Source organism: Eleutherodactylus coqui, chromosome 3 (assembly GCF_035609145.1).
Source record: "Eleutherodactylus coqui strain aEleCoq1 chromosome 3, aEleCoq1.hap1, whole genome shotgun sequence".
Taxonomy (NCBI): Eukaryota; Metazoa; Chordata; class Amphibia; order Anura; family Eleutherodactylidae; genus Eleutherodactylus; species Eleutherodactylus coqui.
Genome location: NC_089839.1, coordinates 78,453,601 through 78,474,523, shown reverse-complemented (window position 1 = coordinate 78,474,523; position 20,923 = coordinate 78,453,601). Strand labels below are relative to the sequence as shown.

Here is a 20,923-nt window from a genome sequence, read left to right as displayed (position 1 = left end):
TGTTTGTCTCTCCCTATGGGGGTCCAGGCTCAGCTGTGCATTACTTGGATGACCTGTTGCTTTCAGTGAAATGAACACCCATCACCGCCCTTCTCTCTGTACCTTGATCTGCACTTTACTAGGGGTCCATTGGAAGTCTTTTAACATCTGTCATATTTCAAATTAACTGGTAAAGATATTAACCCCTTAAGGACCTAGGTGTTTTGGTCCAAAAGGACTAAATACTTTATTTTAGGGGTTTTACCCTTATGGTCTTTTACTTCCCTATTATTTTTTTTGGATTCAGCTACTAAAATTACATTTGCAGCGTTTTTTTTTTTTTTTTTTACAATGACATATAGGGCTTTTAAAAAATATTTCTAAACTGAATTTGCTTCTGTTTTTTAGTTAATTGGGGGTAAAAAGCTACAAACATTTTTTTAGTTTTTTACATTTAAAGTTTATTTTTAAAATTAGTATATTTACTCTAAAATAAAGCACAGGAATGGGTTCCTCATTTTGTTTTGGACATTTTGATTTTATAATTTGTATAGTCTCAGACTGAGCGCTATGTAGCCTGCAAGTGAGTTTTCAAACGCTTCTGCCTTCTCCTCCGAGTTCTCGGCTGCCGGTGACCCGACCTACTCCTGCTGCATTGTAGGAGCAGGAGCTTTAATCTCGCGCCATATTTTTTTTACTATTGGCTGGGATTAAAACCCAGGACCAAGCAAAGTAAATTTATGAGGTAAAGGGATTTTCCGAGAATTTATTATTGACTACCTATTCTCATGATAGATTATCGATACTTGATCAGAGGGCATCCGCTCCTCGGAATCCCTGACGATCATCTGATCCTCTGACCCACTGTCAGTGCACCAAGCTGGACATTCGCATTGGGGTCTGAGCAGTAAGTGTAGTAGAAGGCAGTGGGAGCAATGTGTTTAATTACATTTCCAGTCCCAATCTGTTGCCAGGCTGATCAACTATTGATGACTTACACGAAAATATTCCACTTAATATTGAGTTTCCAAACCCATCTGGTGGATCGTTATTCCAAGCATCTACTACTCTTTCAGTAAAATTTATATTTTTTGACATTTCTTTTGATCTTCCCCCAACTAATCTCAGATTGGGCCCCTTGTTCTAGCTTCCCAATAAAACTCTCCTCAGCCTTATTTATACCTTTAGGACACGTGTCAAACACAAGGCCCGCGGGCCGAATCCGGCCCGCTGCCTCATGTTATGTGGCCTGCGGTGTGCCAACGCCGCTCACCACTGACGCGATTACCAGCTGGGGGGCCACAGCTCCCCGCTGGTAATTGTGCTATTACCACTGTTCCCGGCACACACTGACGTCAGTGTGCAGCCAGGATCTTCCTCCCCAGAGTACCCTGCTCAACAGTTCCGCAGGTAAGGACTCGGGGAGGAAGCGTGCCGGGCGCACACACTGACGTCAGAGTGTGCACTGGGATCATCGTGAGCAGAGGGGGAGCAATGCTGACTGCACAGAGGAGGTAAGTATAAGGGTTAGGGGGGGTTAATATTACTGCTGCTGAAGGGGTTATTATTGCTGCTGGAGGGGGTTAATATTGGTTCTGCTGGAGGGGGTTAATATTGGTTCTGCTGGAGGGGGTTAATATTGGTGCTGCTGGAGGGGGTTAATATTGGTGCTGCTGCTGGAGGGGGTTAATATTGGTGCTGGAGGGGGTTAATATTACTGCTGCTGGGGGGGTTAATATTACTGCTGCTGGGGGGGGTTAATATTACTGCTGCTGGGGGGGTTAATATTACTGCTGCTGGGGGGCGGAGGGTTAATATTACTGCTGCTGTGTGTGTGTGGGGGGTTAATATTACTGCTGCTGGGGGGGGGTTAATATTACTGCTGCTGGGAGGGGGGGTTAATATTACTACTGCTGGGGGGCAGGGGGTTAATATTACTGCTGCTGTGTGTGTGTGTGGGGGGGTTAATATTACTGCTGCTGGGAGGGGGGGTAATATTACTGCTGCTGGGAGGGGGTGTTAATATTACTGTTGCTGGGGGGGTGTTAATATTACTGCTGCTGGGGGGGGGTTAATATTACTGCTGCTGGGGGGGGGGGGGTTAATATCACTGCTGCTGGGGGGGGGGGTTAATATCACCCCTGCTGGGGTAGGGGGGCTTAATATTACTGCTGCTGGGGGAGGGGGGCTTAATATAGCTGCTGGCGATGATGTTGCTGAGGGGTTATTACCAGTGAGGGGATATATATTACTGTGGGGGTATACTACTGGGGCCACTGTGGGGGTCGCTATTACTACTGGTGCCACTGTGGGATACCCTGTTACTACTGGGGCCACTGTGGGGTACCCTGTTACTACTGGGGCCACTGTGGGGTACTCTGTTACTACTGGGGCCACTGTGGGGTACTCTGTTACTACTGGGGCCACTGTGGGGTACCCTGTTACTACTGGGGCCACTGTGGGGTACCCTGTTACTACTGGGGCCACTGTGGGGCTCGTTATTACTACTGGGGCCACTGTGGGGGCCAATATTTTTACTGGGGCCACTGTGGGGGGGTCACTATATTTACTGGGGCCACTATAGGGGTCATGATTATCACTGCGACCATTATAGGGGTCACTATTACTACTGCGACCACAATAGGGGTCACTATTAGGGCTTGTTCACACGGGTGTAGTCGTATTTCGGTGGCACAAATACGCTGCGTATTTGCGCGATCGAAAATCGCTTATACCTGTATATTTGCGGACGCAAAAAAGAACGCAGATGGTCCCACTGAGATGGTGCACAAATATACAGTGAAATACATAGGTTTCCTGCGCATTCACCACGTATTTGCGCGGCCCATTCACGTCAATGGCCTATGGGAGTGCTTAGTACGCAACAAAATAGATCATGCTGTGTGAGAATATACATCATGTGAACGAACTCATTGAAATCAATGGCTTCTATTCACTGCATATTATGTATGCAAATACGCTTGTGTGAACGAGCCCTTACTAGACTATCTTACAATCGGCCCTTTGAAGGTCACCATAAGACTGATGTGGCCCTCGGTGAAAATGAGTTTGACACCCCTGCTTTAGAATATCTGAAGGTTTTGATCATGTCTCCCCTCTCGCTTCTTTCCTTCAAACTATATAAATTAAGTTCTTCCTAAGTGATGTATGAAGTTCTCTGAACTGTACACATTATAGGCACCATTACAAAGCATGCCAGATCCCCCACCTGAAGTCTAAAGCCTCCTGTGGACTCTCCCGCTTTCAGCAACTAATACTGTAATTGTTGGTTCAGTCCGGCGCTCCTGACAGTTGGTACAGTATGTAACCCGATGTGTACAAGGGCACGTCACCACCTGTTCCTATTGGGCAGCTGCTTGGCTAGGTGGGTGATACTATCACTCTGGTCCCAAGTCCTAGTTATACATGGATTCAACTTGTAGAAAATCACCTTGCATCAATAAAGTATAAGGGAAAGGGGGTCTAATAGGTTTTCTCTTGGTATGTATCTGTCTGGGCCTCATTCATTGCAGCGCTGCTATGTATAGTGTGAGCATGTGGTGTGCTTCACAGAAGGGACAGGATTTATGCATTAAGGTTTCTATTTCCAGTTATTTTATGTCATGCCAAACATTCCACACCCATTTGAATACAGATTGCAGTTCACATAGATGCCTCTCCACGGTGGGGTTTACAACAATATAGAAAAAATTAAAAATATATATATACACTACCGTTCAAAAGTTTGGGGTCACATTGAAATGTCCTTATTTTTGAAGGAAAAGCACTGTACTTTTCAATGAAGATAACTTTAAACTAGTCCTAACTTTAACCCCTTCCCGCTCCTGGACGTACCTGGTACGTCATGGCAGCCTGGTACTTCCCGCAACATGACGTACCTGGTACGTCCTGGAGATAGCACGGGATCACATGTGATCCCGCGCTATCCCGCAGCGGGAGCCGGCTGTCAGTCACAGCCGGCGTCCCGCTCCAACAGCGGGGGGGCATCGGAGATGCGCCCGCCGCTGTTAACCCCTTCCCTGCCGCGATCTAAGTAGATCGCGGCAGGGAAAGAGTTCACAGAGGGATCGCGATCCCTGTGTGTCTCCGGCCGGAACTCGCGATGTTATCGCGAGAGCCCGGCCTGTCACCATGGCAACAGGACGCCAGACACTGGCGTCCTGTATTGCCTGTGCCTATTATCGCTGTACAAGCGATAAGGCATGGCAGAGCAGTAGCTCTGCCATGCCTTATGACAGCGATCATAGGCACAGTGATGTAAGTCCCTCAGAGGGACTCAAATAGTATTAAAAAAAAGAAAAGAAAAGTGTAAAAAAAATAAAAATGTAAAAAAAAAAAAGTAAAAAACCCCTTTTTTATGCTTTTTCTAATATTAGCATAAAAAAAGGGAAAAAAAACTAAAACCCCACATATTGGGTATTGACGCGTCCGTAACGACGTGTACAAAAAGTTGAACACGCTTTTTATTTTGTACGACAAAAAGCGTAAAAAAAAACGCTAAAAAACAGAGGCAAAATGCTAATATTTAGCATTTTGCCTCACAAAAAATGCAATAAAAGTGATCAAAAAAGCCGTACATTTCCCAAAATGGTACCAATAAAAACTACAGCTCGTCTCGCAAAAAATAAGCCCTCATAGAGCTCCGTACATAGAAAAATAAAAAAGTTACAGGACTTTGAATGCAGCTATAGAGAAAAAAAAAAGATTTCCAAAAAAAGGGGGTTTTATTGCAAAAAAGTGTAAAAACCTAAAAAAAATATAACAATTTTGGTATCGTTGTTACCGTACCGACCCGCAGAAAAATTTTAGTGTGTCATTTATGCTGCATGATTAACGCTGTAAAAAAAAAAAAAAAATCTATGGCAGAATTGATGCGTTTTCTCTCCCTGTTATCATTAAAAAAAAAAAATAAAAAATTTACGATATTGTCTATATACCCAAAAGTGGCACCGATAAAAACTACAGATCGCCACGCAAAAAACAAGCCCTTACACGGCCGCGTCCACGGAAAAATAAAAAAGTTATGGCTTTTGAAAAATGGAGATGGAAAAATACCAAAAAATCGCTTGGTCCTCAATGCCAAAATAGGCCATGTCATTAAGGGGTTAAACAAATGCACTCTATACATTGCTAATGTGGTAAATGACTATTTTATTTGCAAATGCCTGGTTTTTTGTGCAAAATCTACAAAGGTGAATAGAGGCCCATTTCCAGCAACTATCACTCCAGTGTTCTAATGGTACAATGTGTTTGCTCATTGGCTCTGAAGGCTAATTGATGATTAGAAAACCCTTGTGCAATCATGTTCACACATCTGAAAACAGTCTAGCTCGTTACAGAAGCTACAAAACTGACCTTCCTGTGAGCAGATTGAGTTTCTGGAGCATCACATTTGTGGGGTCAATTAAACGCTCAAAATGGCCAGAAAAAGAGAACTTTCATCTGAAACTCGACAGTCTATTCTTGTTCTTAGAAATGAAGGCTATTCCATGCGAGAAATTGCTAAGAAATTGAAGATTTCCTACAACGGTGTGTACTACTCCCTTCAGAGGACAGCACAAACAGGCTCTAACCAGAGTAGAAAAGGAAGTGGGAGGCCGCGTTGCACAACTAAGCAAGAAGATAAGCACATTAGAGTCTCTAGTTTGAGAAACAGACGCCTCACAGGTACCCAACTGGCATCTTCATTAAATAGTACCCGCAAAACACCAGTGTCAACATCTACAGTGAAGAGGCGGCTGCGGAATTTTGGGCTTCAGGGCAGAGTGGCAAAGAAAAAGCCATATCTGAGACTGGCCAATAAAAGAAAAAGATTAAGATGGGCAAAAGAACACAGACATTGGACAGAGGAAGACTGGAAAAAAGTGTTGTGGACGGATGAATCCAAGTTTGAGGTGTTTGGATCACAAAGAAGAACGTTTGTGAGACGCAGAACAAATGAAAAGATGCTGGAAGAATGCCTGACGCCATCTGTTAAGCATGGTGGAGGTAATGTGATGGTCTGGGGTTGCTTTGGTGCTGGTAAGGTGGGAGATTTGTACAGGGTAAAAGGGATTCTGAATAAGGAAGGCTATCACTCCATTTTGCAACGCCATGCCATACCCAGTGGACAGCGCTTGATTGGAACCAATTTCATCCTACAACAGGACAATGACCCTAAACACACCTCCAAATTGTGCAAGAACTATTTACAGCAGAAGCAGGCAGCTGGTATTCTATCGGTAATGGAGTGGCCAGCACAGTCACCAGATCTGAACCCCATTGAGCTGTTGTGGGAGCAGCTTGACCGTATGGTACGCCAGAAGTGCCCATCCAACCAATCCAACTTGTGGGAGATGCTTCTAGAAGCGTGGGGTGCAATTTCACAAGCTTACCTCAACAAATTAACAGCTAGAATGTCAAAGGTGTGCAATGCTGTAATTGCTGCAAAAGGAGGATTCTTTGACGAAAGCAAAGGTTAATGTAAAAACAATGTTATTTCAAATACAAATCATTATTTCTAACCTTGTCAATGTCTTGACTCTATTTTCTATTCATTTCACAACGCATGGTGGTGATTAAGTGTGACTTTTCATGGAAAAAACAAAATTGTTTGGGTGACCCCAAACTTTTGAACGGTAGTGTATATCCAAGCGCTGAAAGGTATAGGAGGAATAAACATGAAATGAAAGAGATGATTAAAATGCAAACTTACTCCACAGGGGGGTGGCGAAACACCCAGGAAGGCTCATCAGATATCAATATCCATTCGTTCAAAGCAGAAGCTGTAGGCACCAGTCAGGAAAGCCCAAATTTATACCATAAGGTAGGTACAGAAACAATGTAACTCATTTCAGTGCAAGGCTTGCACTTTCTTCAGAATGACCCCATTTCTTTGTATCTCGGGTAACCCCTATCTATACAGCTGGCACCTCACATTGATGCTGGGATTGGAGATAACTCTCATCCCAGCTCTTTAACCATTTAGGTGCTGCAACCAGTAGTATCATCTTAAATGGTTAACACAGGAAGGGAGCTCCACATCAGGCTCCTCTCATAATGTAATCACAGTGGGCCGATGGGTAGTCATGGCTGCCAGAGGTTTACAAATGACCCCCAGATCTGCCATGGATGGCAATATATCAGAATAGTAGTAATACACTTCAGTAAATACAATAAAAAGTGATCAATAGTTGCCAAAAATAAATTATTTTAAAAATAAAAGTAATTTTTGTTGTGAAAAAGTAGCTAAACCTGAGGAAATTGTATAATTTTGGTATCACCATAATCGTAACAACCTTCAGTAAAATCTCATTTGTAAAATTTATATCACACAGGGAATGTTATAAACATTAAATACCCCCAAAACAATGGCTCCTAAACACATATAAAAAGTTAATATAAGTTGTATTTTGTATAGCTAGTCCATAAAGACATCTACAAAAATCAATTAGAGCATCCCGTTCAACATGCGCACTTACACTATCCTACCAAAAGTAATTGGACACCAGAGCAAGAATCAAAGGTAGTATTAACTTCCATATGTTAATACTCAGAGGGGCTCCTTTGGCCCTAATGACATTGGGTACTCTCTGTGGCATATTTTATACTACCATCTGATACATTTTAGCTGTTATTTCCCATAATCCGAACTGTTTGTCCAGATCGGATGTCTAAAAAGACTGATGTTCACACAATATACTAACGCAGAAAACACAAAATATTTACAACTAAATCAAAAAGTGGGGGGAATGGAAAATCTAACTCTAACCTATTAATATAATGAGACCCTACCTAAAAGTGGAACACTCCCTGATGAGGGGGACCCTCTGTCAGGAACATGGGAGGACCCTTAGGCCTCATGTCCACGGGGAAAATCAGGCCCGCCGTGAATTCTTCATGCAGAATCCGTAGCGGGTCCCTCCTGCCCTGCGGACTTGAGGCTGCTGGCATGCCGAGCACATCCGCCGAGCCGAAGAAAGAAGATCCGGCCGCGACGGAGGGAAGATCCGCAGCGTCCGGACAGGTGAGTTTATTCTTATTTTCAGCCTCATGTCCGCGGGGCAGGAGGGACCCGCTGCGGGATTCTCCATTAAGAATCCGCGGCAGGCCTGATTTTTCCCGTGGACATGAGGCCTAATGCAGAAATAGTAATAAGTCAGGAGAAAGCTGTGACAAAACCCCAAATATCCTAAATACCAAACAGACTTATCTGACAGAGGGATAGAACAGAAGCCACCAACTAGACCAGAAACAACTTCAGACTAATATATCCAGCATCCTCCATGAAGAGTAGCCAGAATAAGGGCTCCTGTCCACCGGCGAATTTTTACTGCATTCCCCCCGGCCATATGGAAAGCACACCCCACCCCCACCCCACCCCCACCCCCGTACACGAGCGGAGAATCATAGCGATTCTTCGCTTGCGGCTGGCAAATCGCAGCATGCTGCAAATTGGCGCGATTCTCTATGGTGAGCCTATCTGTCAGATAGGTTAATCGCGGAAATCCGTCAGCTGGCTCCTGCACCCCGGCAGCGGCTCCGCTGGATATCGCAATGCCTGTGGACAGGCAGCCTAAATGTGTACAGACTAGCGTTGATTGGCTGGCTTGGATACATACCTTCCAGCTGACCAATCCATCCACACACCAGCAGAGAAATGCTAACGTCAGCATCCAACGCTGAAAGGATTATCGCTCCTGTGTGAAAGAAGAAGCGATAGTTGCTAGAATGCCTGTTGGGCGCCCGTTCATACCTTGTAAAGGTACCTTATGGTGGTTTTACCCGCATTTCCTCATGGAAAAACTAGGACTTGGGACCAGAGTGTAGTATCGCCCACTGAAGAACGTGCTTGCCCGTACCGACAGGTTACGCTGTTGTATAGACCTGCTCACAAGTTGTACCCATTGGAATACATACACGGTATTGAACCAGCAATGGAAGACGGGGCTATAATAGCAGATACAATCCATGGATCCTTGAGACGCTATTTATGGAAGAGCACAGCCAAATTTTTTAGTTTTGGACAACCCCTTTACTATAATGATATAGCTATTATAAATATATTATTAAATGATTTATAATTTCATGTCATCTGCAGTTTTGAGGCTTCATAAATTATTTCTGTGCATACTATAGTAAACAAGTGCCAGTAACCTTGAATTTTGGAATTACTTGAAAATTTCTTAATATGTATGTGATGTATTGCCTGCAGGATACGGATGATTCTAGACCTGAGGCGCAGCTCGTTCCTCATCTCCTATTAATGTCATGTTGTACAGAAAACCGGATGATACTATCATTGGACATAATTATTCTTTAATATTTAAAGCTCTGCTGCAGGCAACAGGGGCCTCATTATGGCTGATCAGCCAATACACAAGTGTTACTCTTTAATATAAGATGTGCCTCATATATATATATATACAAACATTTTATTAAAGTAAGGCCGCCTGTCCGCGGCTGCGAGGAATATCACAAGCAATTTTCCGCCGCGGGGGAGCACTACAGGTCACCATGATGAGCCTATCTTAATGATGGGTTCATCGCGGAATGCCACGATTTTTAGACACACGCAGAAAATCACTATGGATTTCCCACTCGTGTACATCGCGCTGCGCTTTCCATAGTTATCCTATGGAAAGCGTGATCCGCGTGCAATTTTTCGCCGTGTATCACACTATGAAATATATTCCGCGGACAGCCAGCCTTAAACAAATACAAATATCCACATCAACCATTTAAACAATTCCATAACTATTAGGATTTTTCAATCTTTTTTTTTCTATAATTCTGAGAACCGAACCCTTCTGGCTTCTTTGATTATTTGATGGAATTAAAAGCTTTCCCCGTGTCATTGCCCAGCGATGATGTGGATACCGCGACCTTTCCACAATTTTAATTTCGGAAGGGCTGCGGGTCGGACAGCTTCCATTGACTTCAGTAGAAGCTGTTCACGTGGAATCCGGGCTGAGATTTTAGTTCTGCGAGCATGGGCGGACATCCCCCTGCTCTATTCTTGTTAACGGATGCAGAATACCGCAGATCGTCCGTGCGGGTGTCGATCACGAATTCCGCAACCCAAATCCTGTCCTGTGAGACTTGCCCTAGGGCTCCATCACGTGACCGTATTGTAACAGTGTATTTTGTGTATGGAATATTCTGTTGTAGACTTCCATGCTGCCGATCACACATATTGTGCTCCATAAATATCACAGCATCTTCTATCTTGGCACGTGTTATGCGCATACATGCCAAACAACAGTACATGGCAATCGGCAGCCCGCAGCAATTATGTAATGTCATTGCGTACTTGCTGTGTGACTGTCGCATGCACACTTGTGTACAGTCGGCCTTAGGACAGATCTATGCTTACCCCAGGCATACACGAATTCATTTATTGTTGCTTTACCAACCATGTCTGCTTTCTTCCAAGAACTTACTACTCTTTATGTAAATACTATGTTCTGACATCGTTTCGGATCTCCCTTCAACTAATCTCAGATTGTGTCTTTTTTCCTTATTAACCCTTCCCACTACAACTCTTTTTGTCTGTTTTCCCCCAAAATGTCTAACTTTATTATTCTTCTGTTTTTCAATAGTATCATATAATGCATCTGAAAACTTAAAAAAACTTCTAAGTAGGGCAAAATGGGATAAAAATGAAATTATGCCTTTTGTTTGCGCGTGTGTGTGTGGGGGGGGGGGGGGGGGACAGCATTCATGGTACATTAAAAATGATGTTATCTTCATTCTGTGGGTCAGTATAGTTTTTATAGTTTTGTACTACTTAAAAAAAAGCACTTTAAAAGACTAGCTTTCTGTCGCCATCATTTGACCCCCATAACTTTTTCTTTTTCCATCGATGCAACTATGTGAGGGCTTCTTTTTCTGTGAGGTGACCTGTAGTTCCTGTAGTTTTTATTAGTACCATTTGGAGGTATATATAGCTTTTTAAACACTTTTTATTTCCTTTTTTCTTGTAGACGGAGTGGACAAAAAAGGTACAATTCTGGCATTGCATTTTTTTCTGATGGTGTTTTACAATGTGATATTTTAATAAATTGTACTTTTACGGATGCAGCGGTACTCATTTTTACACTAGGACAAAGAGTTTTTTTTTACTTCAAAGATCTCTAATTTTTTTTGTAATTAAAAAAACAGATTGTCCCAGAAGCATTTATCCTTATGCATAAACAATTAAGGATAAATGAGCCCTGCTCCTGAAGAACTGTCCTGCACAGGGACGGAGAAACACTAACAAAACATCCGTGCAGTTACCTAACATCGATTGTCTGAATAATTGCATAATGTATTCAGCAAATTCCATCCATAACTGAATAAATTATACTGCTGGAGTATCTGTGGCAGGAGGATTGACACTTCCGATCACTCGACGAAGTGTGACTTTCTTTCCCAGACTAGTGACCCAGTCCCCCGACATTGCTGAGGGGATAAATGAGACTGGAAACCTAGTTCCCCTCTACTGTATAGGGGAGTGATATCCCCACATTACCCAGTCATCTGGGTTAATGAAGTACAGTATATGTTGTTAGTCCATGTCTGTTATGTGTTGTATGTGGCCCTCTATTTTAATATTGTTTCATAATAAAATTTACTAGTTTTAATCTATATCTGTAATTTACAGAAAAGGGAGCCAAAATGCACCATCTGATAAACTGCAGGACAGGTTCAATCGCCATAGACTTTGGTAGGATGTGATTTTAATTTAGTTAATAGTGAGATAGCGTAGGTTCTGACGTACACGTTATAGCCTTGCCGCGGCCCGTCAGCTTATGTGTTTTGGCCAAAACACCCGCATTTATCAGTATTATATTTTTTTATACAGTTTGCCTTAGATGCTAGTGTGACACACTGTGGTGAGGTATTATTGTATCTTGACGCCACTGAAAGATAGGGGTTTGTCACGTGGAACGCCCCTGTCACACCCCTAGCTCCCGATAGGGTCAAGGCTGGAAGGGCCTTGCAGCACAGTGAGCATTGATTAGTGCCTGCCCTGCAGCCTTAGGCTGAGGGATAGTTGTCTTCTTAGGCTTACATTATAAGCTGTAAATGTTGGCATTAACATCTAATAACGTACGCCCAAGAAGAAAATTAACCCTCAGCCTAAGGCTGCAGGGCAGGCACTAATCAATGCACACGCTGCAGTGATCAGTGTCAGCGGAGCAGCCGCCTCCGGTCCGGCCACTGCCTCAGTGCTGCGTCCCGGCAGCCTCCGCAGCCTCTGTGCTTCCTGACCGCCGTACCCCCTCTCACCGCTCCCAATGTTGCCGCTGGCAACATTCAGAGTGAACAGCCAGTAGTTCATAGATGACCATCTGCCTTCGTAAACGGGCGGACAGTCTCTTGGTTTTTAGGTGAGCGATTCTCACTCACTTGCCCTGTCTGTTTCCCAGTTTAGGGTGCCTGTCCACGGGCGTGATTTCGCCAGCGGTAATCCGTCGGCGAATCACGTCTTCTGAAGCTTTCCATAGCATTGCTATGGAAAGCACCGGCACACTGTCCACGAGCGGAGAATTATTGCGATTCTCCGCTTGCGCTGGGCAATTTGAAGCATGCTGCGAATTGCCCCGATTCTCCACGGTCAGCCTATCTAGCAGATAGGGCAGACTGGCGGAGATTTGGCGGCGGCTCCTGCTCCCGGGTGGGGGCTCCCGCGGGGGAGATCCGCCGTGGGATACCGCAATGCCCGTGGACAGGGGGCCTTACACGGGACGACGGTCATCCATAATTACTCTTCTCAGCAATTACTCTGGCGATCAATAATGATGATAATTATCAGCCCGTGTAAAAGTACCCTTAGCCCCTAATTCCTGGTTTAGTAGTGTATGCCTTACATTTGGTACAGATGGTAACCCGATGTGTACAACGGCATGTCATCACCTATGTCTACTGCTGCCGGTCTGGATTTGTGTAGTGTCAGCATGTGGTCTGTTCCACAGAAACCTGACCATGAACAGGATTTATTCATTAGGTTTCTATTTGCAGTTTTTTAATGTAATGCCAGATATCCCACAGTAGTTTCTCCACACATTGGAGTCGCTCTCTGCAGTGGGGTTTACAATTCATCTTCTGTATCTGGCTTGCACTTACACTAATGCAACTTTTATGGGAAATTAACTTATAATTATGTTTTTTGAATCAGAAATAGATGGAGATCTCAGAGGACTCCACTAGTACAAGGCCGCAGTTCGAACCACCAAATATGATGCTGAAACACCAGCTTGGAGCCATGTGTGATCATCCCTTAAAACTCTAAGTGGGTCTCATGGCCACAAATGGTTCCATCACTACAGCTGTATCAGCCTGTTCAGGTGCTATGACAATCAGCATATTATTGAAGGTCACCCATAAACTCCAGCAAACAGCTAATTCTGATGGGAGAACCTCCGGGCAGCCAGGTGAATGGCCATATGTATAATGCAAGGACCGCTTGAGTCAGCCAGAACAGGACCCTCTATCATAATGAGGAACCTCCCTCCATATTCCCTGATAGCTTGTATGGACCATGGTTGTCTTTATGAGACACGTCCTTGTTTAAGAATGCCACTATATACTATCTATATAAGGAGCTTGTTCAACGCCAACAACAGGCACGATCCACATACAACAACCACTGGAGTGCTGCGCTCTGTTAGGGCCTTTTCACACTAGCATTTTCATTTCCATTTTGCTGTTCTGTTGTGGGAACAGCAAAATGTACAGAAAACCTTTAGGTTATCAAGCCCATAGAAATGTATTGAAGTGAAAGGTCTTCCTTCAGTTTCAATCTGTTTCTGTATTTTCCATCTCCATTTCGTTTTTACACTGGATGAAAATTGCAGATTGCTGGAAACGCAATACAGATGGATCCTATTTATTGCATTGTTATCAATGGATGCTGGATGGAACTTTCCAATTTTCTCTGTTTTCTGCATGCTAGTGCTGCCTCTTCAGTGAATGTGACTCAGTGGTTAGCACTGCTTTCTTGCTTTGCTGATAGCAACATAGTATGCTAGGCTGGAAAAAGACAAATGTCCGTCCGGTTCAGCTTGTGTCCATCCCCCTTCTTGTTGATCTAGAGGAAGGCACAAAAAAACTGTGAGGCAGAAGCCAATTTACCCTAATTTTGGGGTAAAATATTCCTTCCTGACTCCATAATGGCAGTCAGAATAATCCCTGGATCAACGTTTGAAATCAACAACCCTTCTGGTTATTTAATGTCTATTTCCTGTAATGTTGTTGTACTGCTCTAAAAAGACATCAAGTCCCCTTTTAAACTCTTCTATGGATTTTGCCATCACCACATCCTCAGGCAGAGAGTTCCACAGTCTCACTGCTCTTACAGTAAAGAACCCCCTTTTGTGTTGATGAGGAAACCTGCTTTCCTCTAAACGTAACGGATGCCCTCTTGTTACCGTTGCAGTCCTGGGTATAAACAGATCATGGGAGAGATCCTTGTATTGTCCCCTCATGTATTTATATATAGTTATTTGATCGCCCCTTAACCGTCTTTTTTCTAGAGTAAATAATCCCAATTTTGATAGCCTCTCTGGGTATTCCAGTCCCGTCATTCCATGTATTAGTTTAGTTTCCCTTCTTTGAACCCCCTCCAGTACTGCACCATCTCTCCTGAGCACCGGTGTCCAGAACTGTGCGCAGTATTCCATGTGAGGCCTGACTAGTGCCTTATATAGTGGGTTGATAATGTTCTCGTCCCTCGCCCCTATACCTCTTTTAATGCCCCCCAAGACTATTTGCATTAGCAGCAGCTGACTGGCATTGATTACTCCAGTTTAATCTACAATCCACTAGTACCCCCAGGTCTTTTTCCATATCACTTTTCCCTAGCAGTACCCCACTTAGAGTATATTGGTGACATCCGTTTCTCCTGCCCATGTGCATAACCTTACATTTATCAACATTGAACTTCATTTGCCATTTTTCTGCCCAAGCCCCCAGCTTATGTAGGTCCATTTGTAGCCGCACATTGTCCTCCGTTGTATTAATTAACTTGTATAATTTTGTATCATCTGCAAATATTGATATTCTGCTGTGCAGTCCATCTATCAGGCCGTTGATAAATATATTGAACAGAATGGGTCCCAATACTGAACCCTGTGGCACCCCGCTAGCGATGGTGGCCCAATCAGAGTATGAACCATTTATTACCACCCTCTGCTTTCTATCTCCGAGCCAATTCTTTACCCACTTACACATGTTTTTTTCCCAGACTGCGCTGTCTTATTATATAAATGAACCAATTTTGCGGCAGGGTGTCAAATGTTTTCTTCGATGTAGAAGCTGATCAAGTTGGTTCAGTATGATCGACCCCTCATGAACCCATGCTGTCATACGCAGTACACTTTTGCTGCCATACACGCCGATAGGCCAGGACACAGACGGCCCCACAGTGGTAAAACTGTTTTATGCTTCTGGCTGTGTGAGCCCAGCCTCGGGCTATGTTCATGTTGCTTGCACTATTAAAAACCGCATGTGGATTTAAACAATAGGTGCACTTTTTTAAAACCGCATGCAGGTTTTTGATGCATTTTTAATTTTGTGTAAAGTGTGCAATTATACACAGGAGATACCCAGGTTATACCAGCAAGCTCCATATCACTGTATTCAGGGGGATGCATATACAATACCTGTATACAGTGATATCGGATATGCTGGTGTAAGGCCGGTTTCACCGGTCGGAGATTCCATTGTAGATCGGCTCAAAGTACTGGAAGAAAAAGCGCTGCATGCAGCACTTTCTCTTCCATCCAAAGGCCGGGCAGCTGAGTGGAAAGCCAACGGACCCCATTATAGTCAATGGAGTCTGTCCAGCACTGTTTGGTTCTGTCCAGAGACAGACCTGTTCGGCCACGGGGATTCCTAACCTAAGTATCTGTTGTATATAATTATATATGTACAGCTGGTTTAACCCCTTAGTGACGGCCCTATCGTAAAACTACGTCCTGCTGTTGCAGGACGTGTATGGAGGGAGGTAGCGGCGCTATCTCCCTCCATACAGCACGGGCATCAGCTGTTTATTACAGCTTACACCCGCGGGCAATAGCTGCGTTCGGCCGATCGTGGATATTAACCCTTTAAATGCCGCTGTCAATTCTGACAGCGGCATTTAAATCCCCCGAACGCTGTTCGGGGGTCCCGCACGGCCCCCCCGTGGTGAGATCGGGGGAGCCGTGCAGGTGTCATGGCAGCCTGGGGCCTAATGAATAGCCCCAGGGCTGCCTTAGCAGACTGCCTATCAAGCCATCTACACAGGGTGGCTTGAAAGACTGCCTGTAAAAAAGCAGTATGACGTAATGCTATAGCATTACGTCATACTGCAGGAGCGATCAAAGCATCGCATGTTAAAGTCCCCCAAGGGGACTTCAAAGTAATGTAAAAAAAATAATCAATAAAGTTTTTTTAATTGTTAAAAAAAAAAAGGTATAAAAGTTTAAACCACCCCCCTTTTGCCATATCCATTATTAAAAAATCAAAATCATAAAATAAAAATATGTATTTGATATCGCTGCGTCCATAAAAGTCCGATCTATCAAAGTAGTGCATTATTTTTCCTGCACAGTGAATGTCTTCTGAAAAAAAAAATAACGAACGCCAGAAATACACTTTTTTAGTTACCCTGTCTCCCAGAAAAAACGCAATAAAAAGCGATCAAATAGTTGTATGTATTCCAAATTGATACTATCGGAAACTTCAGGACATCCCGCAAAAAATGAGCCCTTGCTCAACTACGTCGACGGAAAAATAAAAAAAGTATTGCGCGCATAAAATGACCGCAGAAAATAATTGAAAAAAATTAAATATCTTAAAAAAAAATAAAAGTACTACAGCAAAAAAAATACTATACAAGTTTGGTATCGTAGCAATTTTACCGACCCATAGAATAAAAATATCAGGTCGTTTTTGTTGCAATTTCTGTGCTGTAGAAACAGGACGCACCGAAAGATGGTGGAATGTCGTTTTTTTTCTATTTCTCTCTGCTAAGAATTTTTTTAAAGTGTTTCAGTAAATTATATGGTACAATAAATAGTGCCATTGAAAAATACAACTCGTCCCGCAAAAAACAAGCCCACATACAGCGACGTCGATGGATAAATTAAGGAGCTACGATTCTTTAAAAGGCAGTAGGAAAAAATGGAAAAAAGCAAAAAAGCTCCGTCACTAAGGGGTTAAGCTTTACATCTTCCTGTATATAGCGATATAGAGCATGCTGGTATAACCTGGGTATCTATTTTATGTAATTATATTTGTACAGCTGGTAAAAGCTATATACCTCCTGTATATAGTGATATACCAGGGCATATCAACATACAGGACGTATAGCTTATACCAGTAGTACATATATAATTATATACAGTAGATACCCAAGTTATACCAGCATGCTCCATATTACTATATACAGGGGGTGTACATCTCCTGTATATAATTATATATGTACAGCTGATATAACTTATACCAGCTATACATACAAGACAACATCCGATACATACCTAGTTGTACCGCATGTACTCCTCCTCCGCTCCCCGACACTGTCAGTGCCCCCCCGGCCGGACTAATCACAACTGCAGTCACTCAGTGGTACGAGGAGTCTGCAGCCTGTAATTGGTTGTCGGCTCCCTGGTAATGGCCCTCCCCTCTCCAATTGCTACACACAGCCGACCCATGGGCCGCGTCAGCGAGATGGTATACGTTGGGAGCCCACAGGCCCCCATTTTCTAAGGGTCCGGGTCGCAATTGCTACCCCTGACGGTACGCCAGTGATGTAGCCTATAAAGGGGAAGCAGAAGTAGTTTTCCTGCCCTCTCCTCCAGATCCTTGGCTATGACTAACAGCCGAGAACTCGACCTGCTCCTACTTGATTGCAGGAGCTTTAATCCCTTGCTGTACTTTTGCTATCGGCCGAACTTAAAGCCTAGGATCAAGTGTCGTCAATTTACCACGCTTGGTCCTTAAAGGATTGATTGCCAATATACTGTGACTTTGATACATTCTATAACTTTGCCTGTATTTACTGGTTTGATATTTGGTCTGTATCGGCCATCACTGAATGTTCTTCATATAATCTAACATAAACAAGTAGGTGGAGACATTTGTCTTGGAGATTCAAGGTCCTCTGTATAGTTATAACCAAAACAATCCGATGTGACCAGCAGTATTACAATGATTAACACATAAACGGCTGGTCAAGAGTGGATCAAACAATGTGTGATGGGGCTCTTGTTGGTAGTTGTCTAGAATGTCTCCTTATAAGCCATTGCCACTATATGGGGGGTGGGTCCTGTTGCTGCCCCTCAGCCAGGATCTCTGGGATCACATATTCTTATCCCTTGTCTTTTTTAATTTCCTATTACTCACTTAAATTACTTGAACTTACCTTTAACTTTGTATTTACTTATTCTTCATAATGAACTTTCTTAAATCTTTCACCGTGAGCCTAAATTATTGTTGTAAACTTTAATTATTCTATGCTATCACAGCTAGGTCTCTGATTGCTGGTTCAGTACTGGGTATGTGTCCCTGTTGGTACAGTTTGTGACCAGGTCTGCCCAACAGGGCATCATCACCCATCAGTGTGGGCAAGCACCTACTCCAGAGGGTGATATTCCGCTCTGGTCCCAAGTCCTAGTTTTCCATAAGTAGACTGAGGCAAAACCACGGTACAAGTTGTCCTGAGACCAGCAGGGTGCTAAAGGTCAGAAAGTCTAAGCAAAGAAGGGGTCTACTAGGTTTTCTCTTCGTGTCTATGTGGACCTGATTCTTTACATCGGCTACGTGTAGTGTGAGCATGTGGTCTGTTGCACAGAAACATGAAGGCGGACAGGATTTATTCATTAAGTTTCTATTTCCTGATCTCTTTATGTAATGCCAAATATTCCACAGCAGTTATGAAACATCTTGCAGTCACTCAGGTCACTTCTCGGTAGAGGGGCTTACTTTACTTATTTGGTTTTCTATCCAGTATGCAATTAAAACAATTTTCCTGATAAGTCAAATCACCTATAATTATGTGTTGGTAATATCAGAGGACGGTTGGGTGGCTTCACATCTGCGGCAGGGTTTGCACTTTCCTGCTCTGTTCAGGGAATGCTTCCGTCTCTGGATGGAACTGAACAGTATCGGACAGACCCCATTGACTATAATGGGCTTGGCCTGTTTTCGCTCAGTTGCCCAGCTTTTGTACGGAAGAAGAAGCGCTACATGCAGCACTTTTCCTTACAGTATTTTTAGCCGGATCTGTGATAGAACCTCCGTCAGGAAGTTCTGGCCCAGAAGTGTAACCGGCCATAGAGAAGGAATGGAACATGCAAACACCATGTAGATACTGTCCTGGTCAGAGTAGTACGCAGAACCCCAATGCTGTATGACCGCAGTGTTAATCACTGAGCCACCAAATAGGAATCTGAGAAATAGGAGTTTAATAATAATTTCTGGTCATCTTTACATTACATACAACTTTAGAGGCTCGGCCCATGCCACACTTCTGCAGCCTGTTGAGAGATTAAGTTTCCTTTGTTGGGCAGATTTATTGTTACAATGGTACCAAAAATATTGTGGGCTCCTTTTTTTTTGCCCTGTTGAAGAATTGGATCCGGACAGATCCTGTTGTTTAATAACAGTGTATGGCTCGAGGATATAACTGGATAATCATCCTGACACAGCCTAGTTTTCTAATCTTAGGAAAAAAAACTGCAATAAATCAGTACCTTTCACCAGGGTGCAAAAACATGTGAACAGGGCCTCTTGTATCTCACGTCCACGAATGGTCCCATCACTGCAGGTGCAGCAGCCAGCCTTAATACACTGCTATATACTGTTTATACAGGAAGCTAATGGCATCACAGGTACATTACAAGGCGACCTCTCATCATCTGGAGAGCTGCACTTTCTTCTATTCTTGCTCATTTGCATTTCTCAGTGCCATTATTGGGGGAGACCAGAGGTACCTATATACAAGTTTACATTTGTTGAACATGACACTGTACTTTGTGGATATATTGTACTTACCCATTCCATAGAGATGACGTATATGGAATATTCACATGTGTGTAAATCCTTTCCCACAGCCCTGACCTTCACCCGTGGTCCCAGGGATCAGTCATTACAATCACTGTCTATAACAGGAACTTTATAGGGTATATAACACACATTTGAACATTTTCTTAGGTGTCACTGACACATTAGTGGAGTCCCGTAAACCATTATTCCCTCTTATAACCTGAATGAATTGGCCTTGGCAGGCAATATCATTATAACTAGTAAGCGTGGTAATTTGTGTGTGTGTGTGTGTGTATATATATATATATATATATATATATATATATATATATATATATATATATATATATATATATATATATATATATATATATATATATATATATATATATATATATATATATATATATATATATATATATATAATATACATGTTATCCCCAGATTCATGTTATGGCTGCTGTTCTACAACTTGTAAATTATTTCTGTGCTCCTCACATTGCAATAAATGATCATGTACTCAGCAATACTGAATGATTATACTGTATATAACTGCACAGCGAGTAGCTACGGAGCATAAAAAGAACCCATCGGCATTCTATGTGTCGCCATATGGTTCTTTGTGAGGCTCTGTATTCTGCCCTACAATGATGCTTCTGGTGGAGAATACATCCATAATACAGCGTACAGTGGAGAATGCCTGAACTGTTTTCTTACTACTGACTGGAAAAAAATACCTTTCTGAGCATCTATGTCGTGGGGGTCATATTTTTAAAAGTGAGAAGGAGAGAAAAACAAAAAAAAGGTGTTTGGATTATCCCACAAAAAATGCAATGTGTAAAGATGAAGCATGTGTGCCCCATTTAGAAAGTTCTAATTTTCTCCAGAAAAGCAAGACTTCACATAGCTGCGTTTATGAAAAATAGTT

At 43.0% G+C, this 20,923-nt stretch overlaps 1 protein-coding gene across 3 annotated transcripts in view; it reads left to right on the top strand.

Annotated features, from left to right (window-relative positions):
* RIN2 (Ras and Rab interactor 2) overlaps positions 1 to 20,923 on the top strand; it is a 197,554-nt gene that overhangs the window by 87,504 nt on the left and 89,127 nt on the right. Inside the window, exon 1 of one of the 3 annotated variants that reach the window (XM_066595767.1) lies at positions 6,720 to 6,805. The exons of the other annotated variants lie outside the window; for them this stretch is intronic. The gene's annotated coding sequence lies outside the window, so the exon portion shown is untranslated. Of the gene's footprint in view, positions 1 to 6,719; positions 6,806 to 20,923 lie in introns of those variants that run through there. 3 annotated transcript variants of the gene reach the window in all.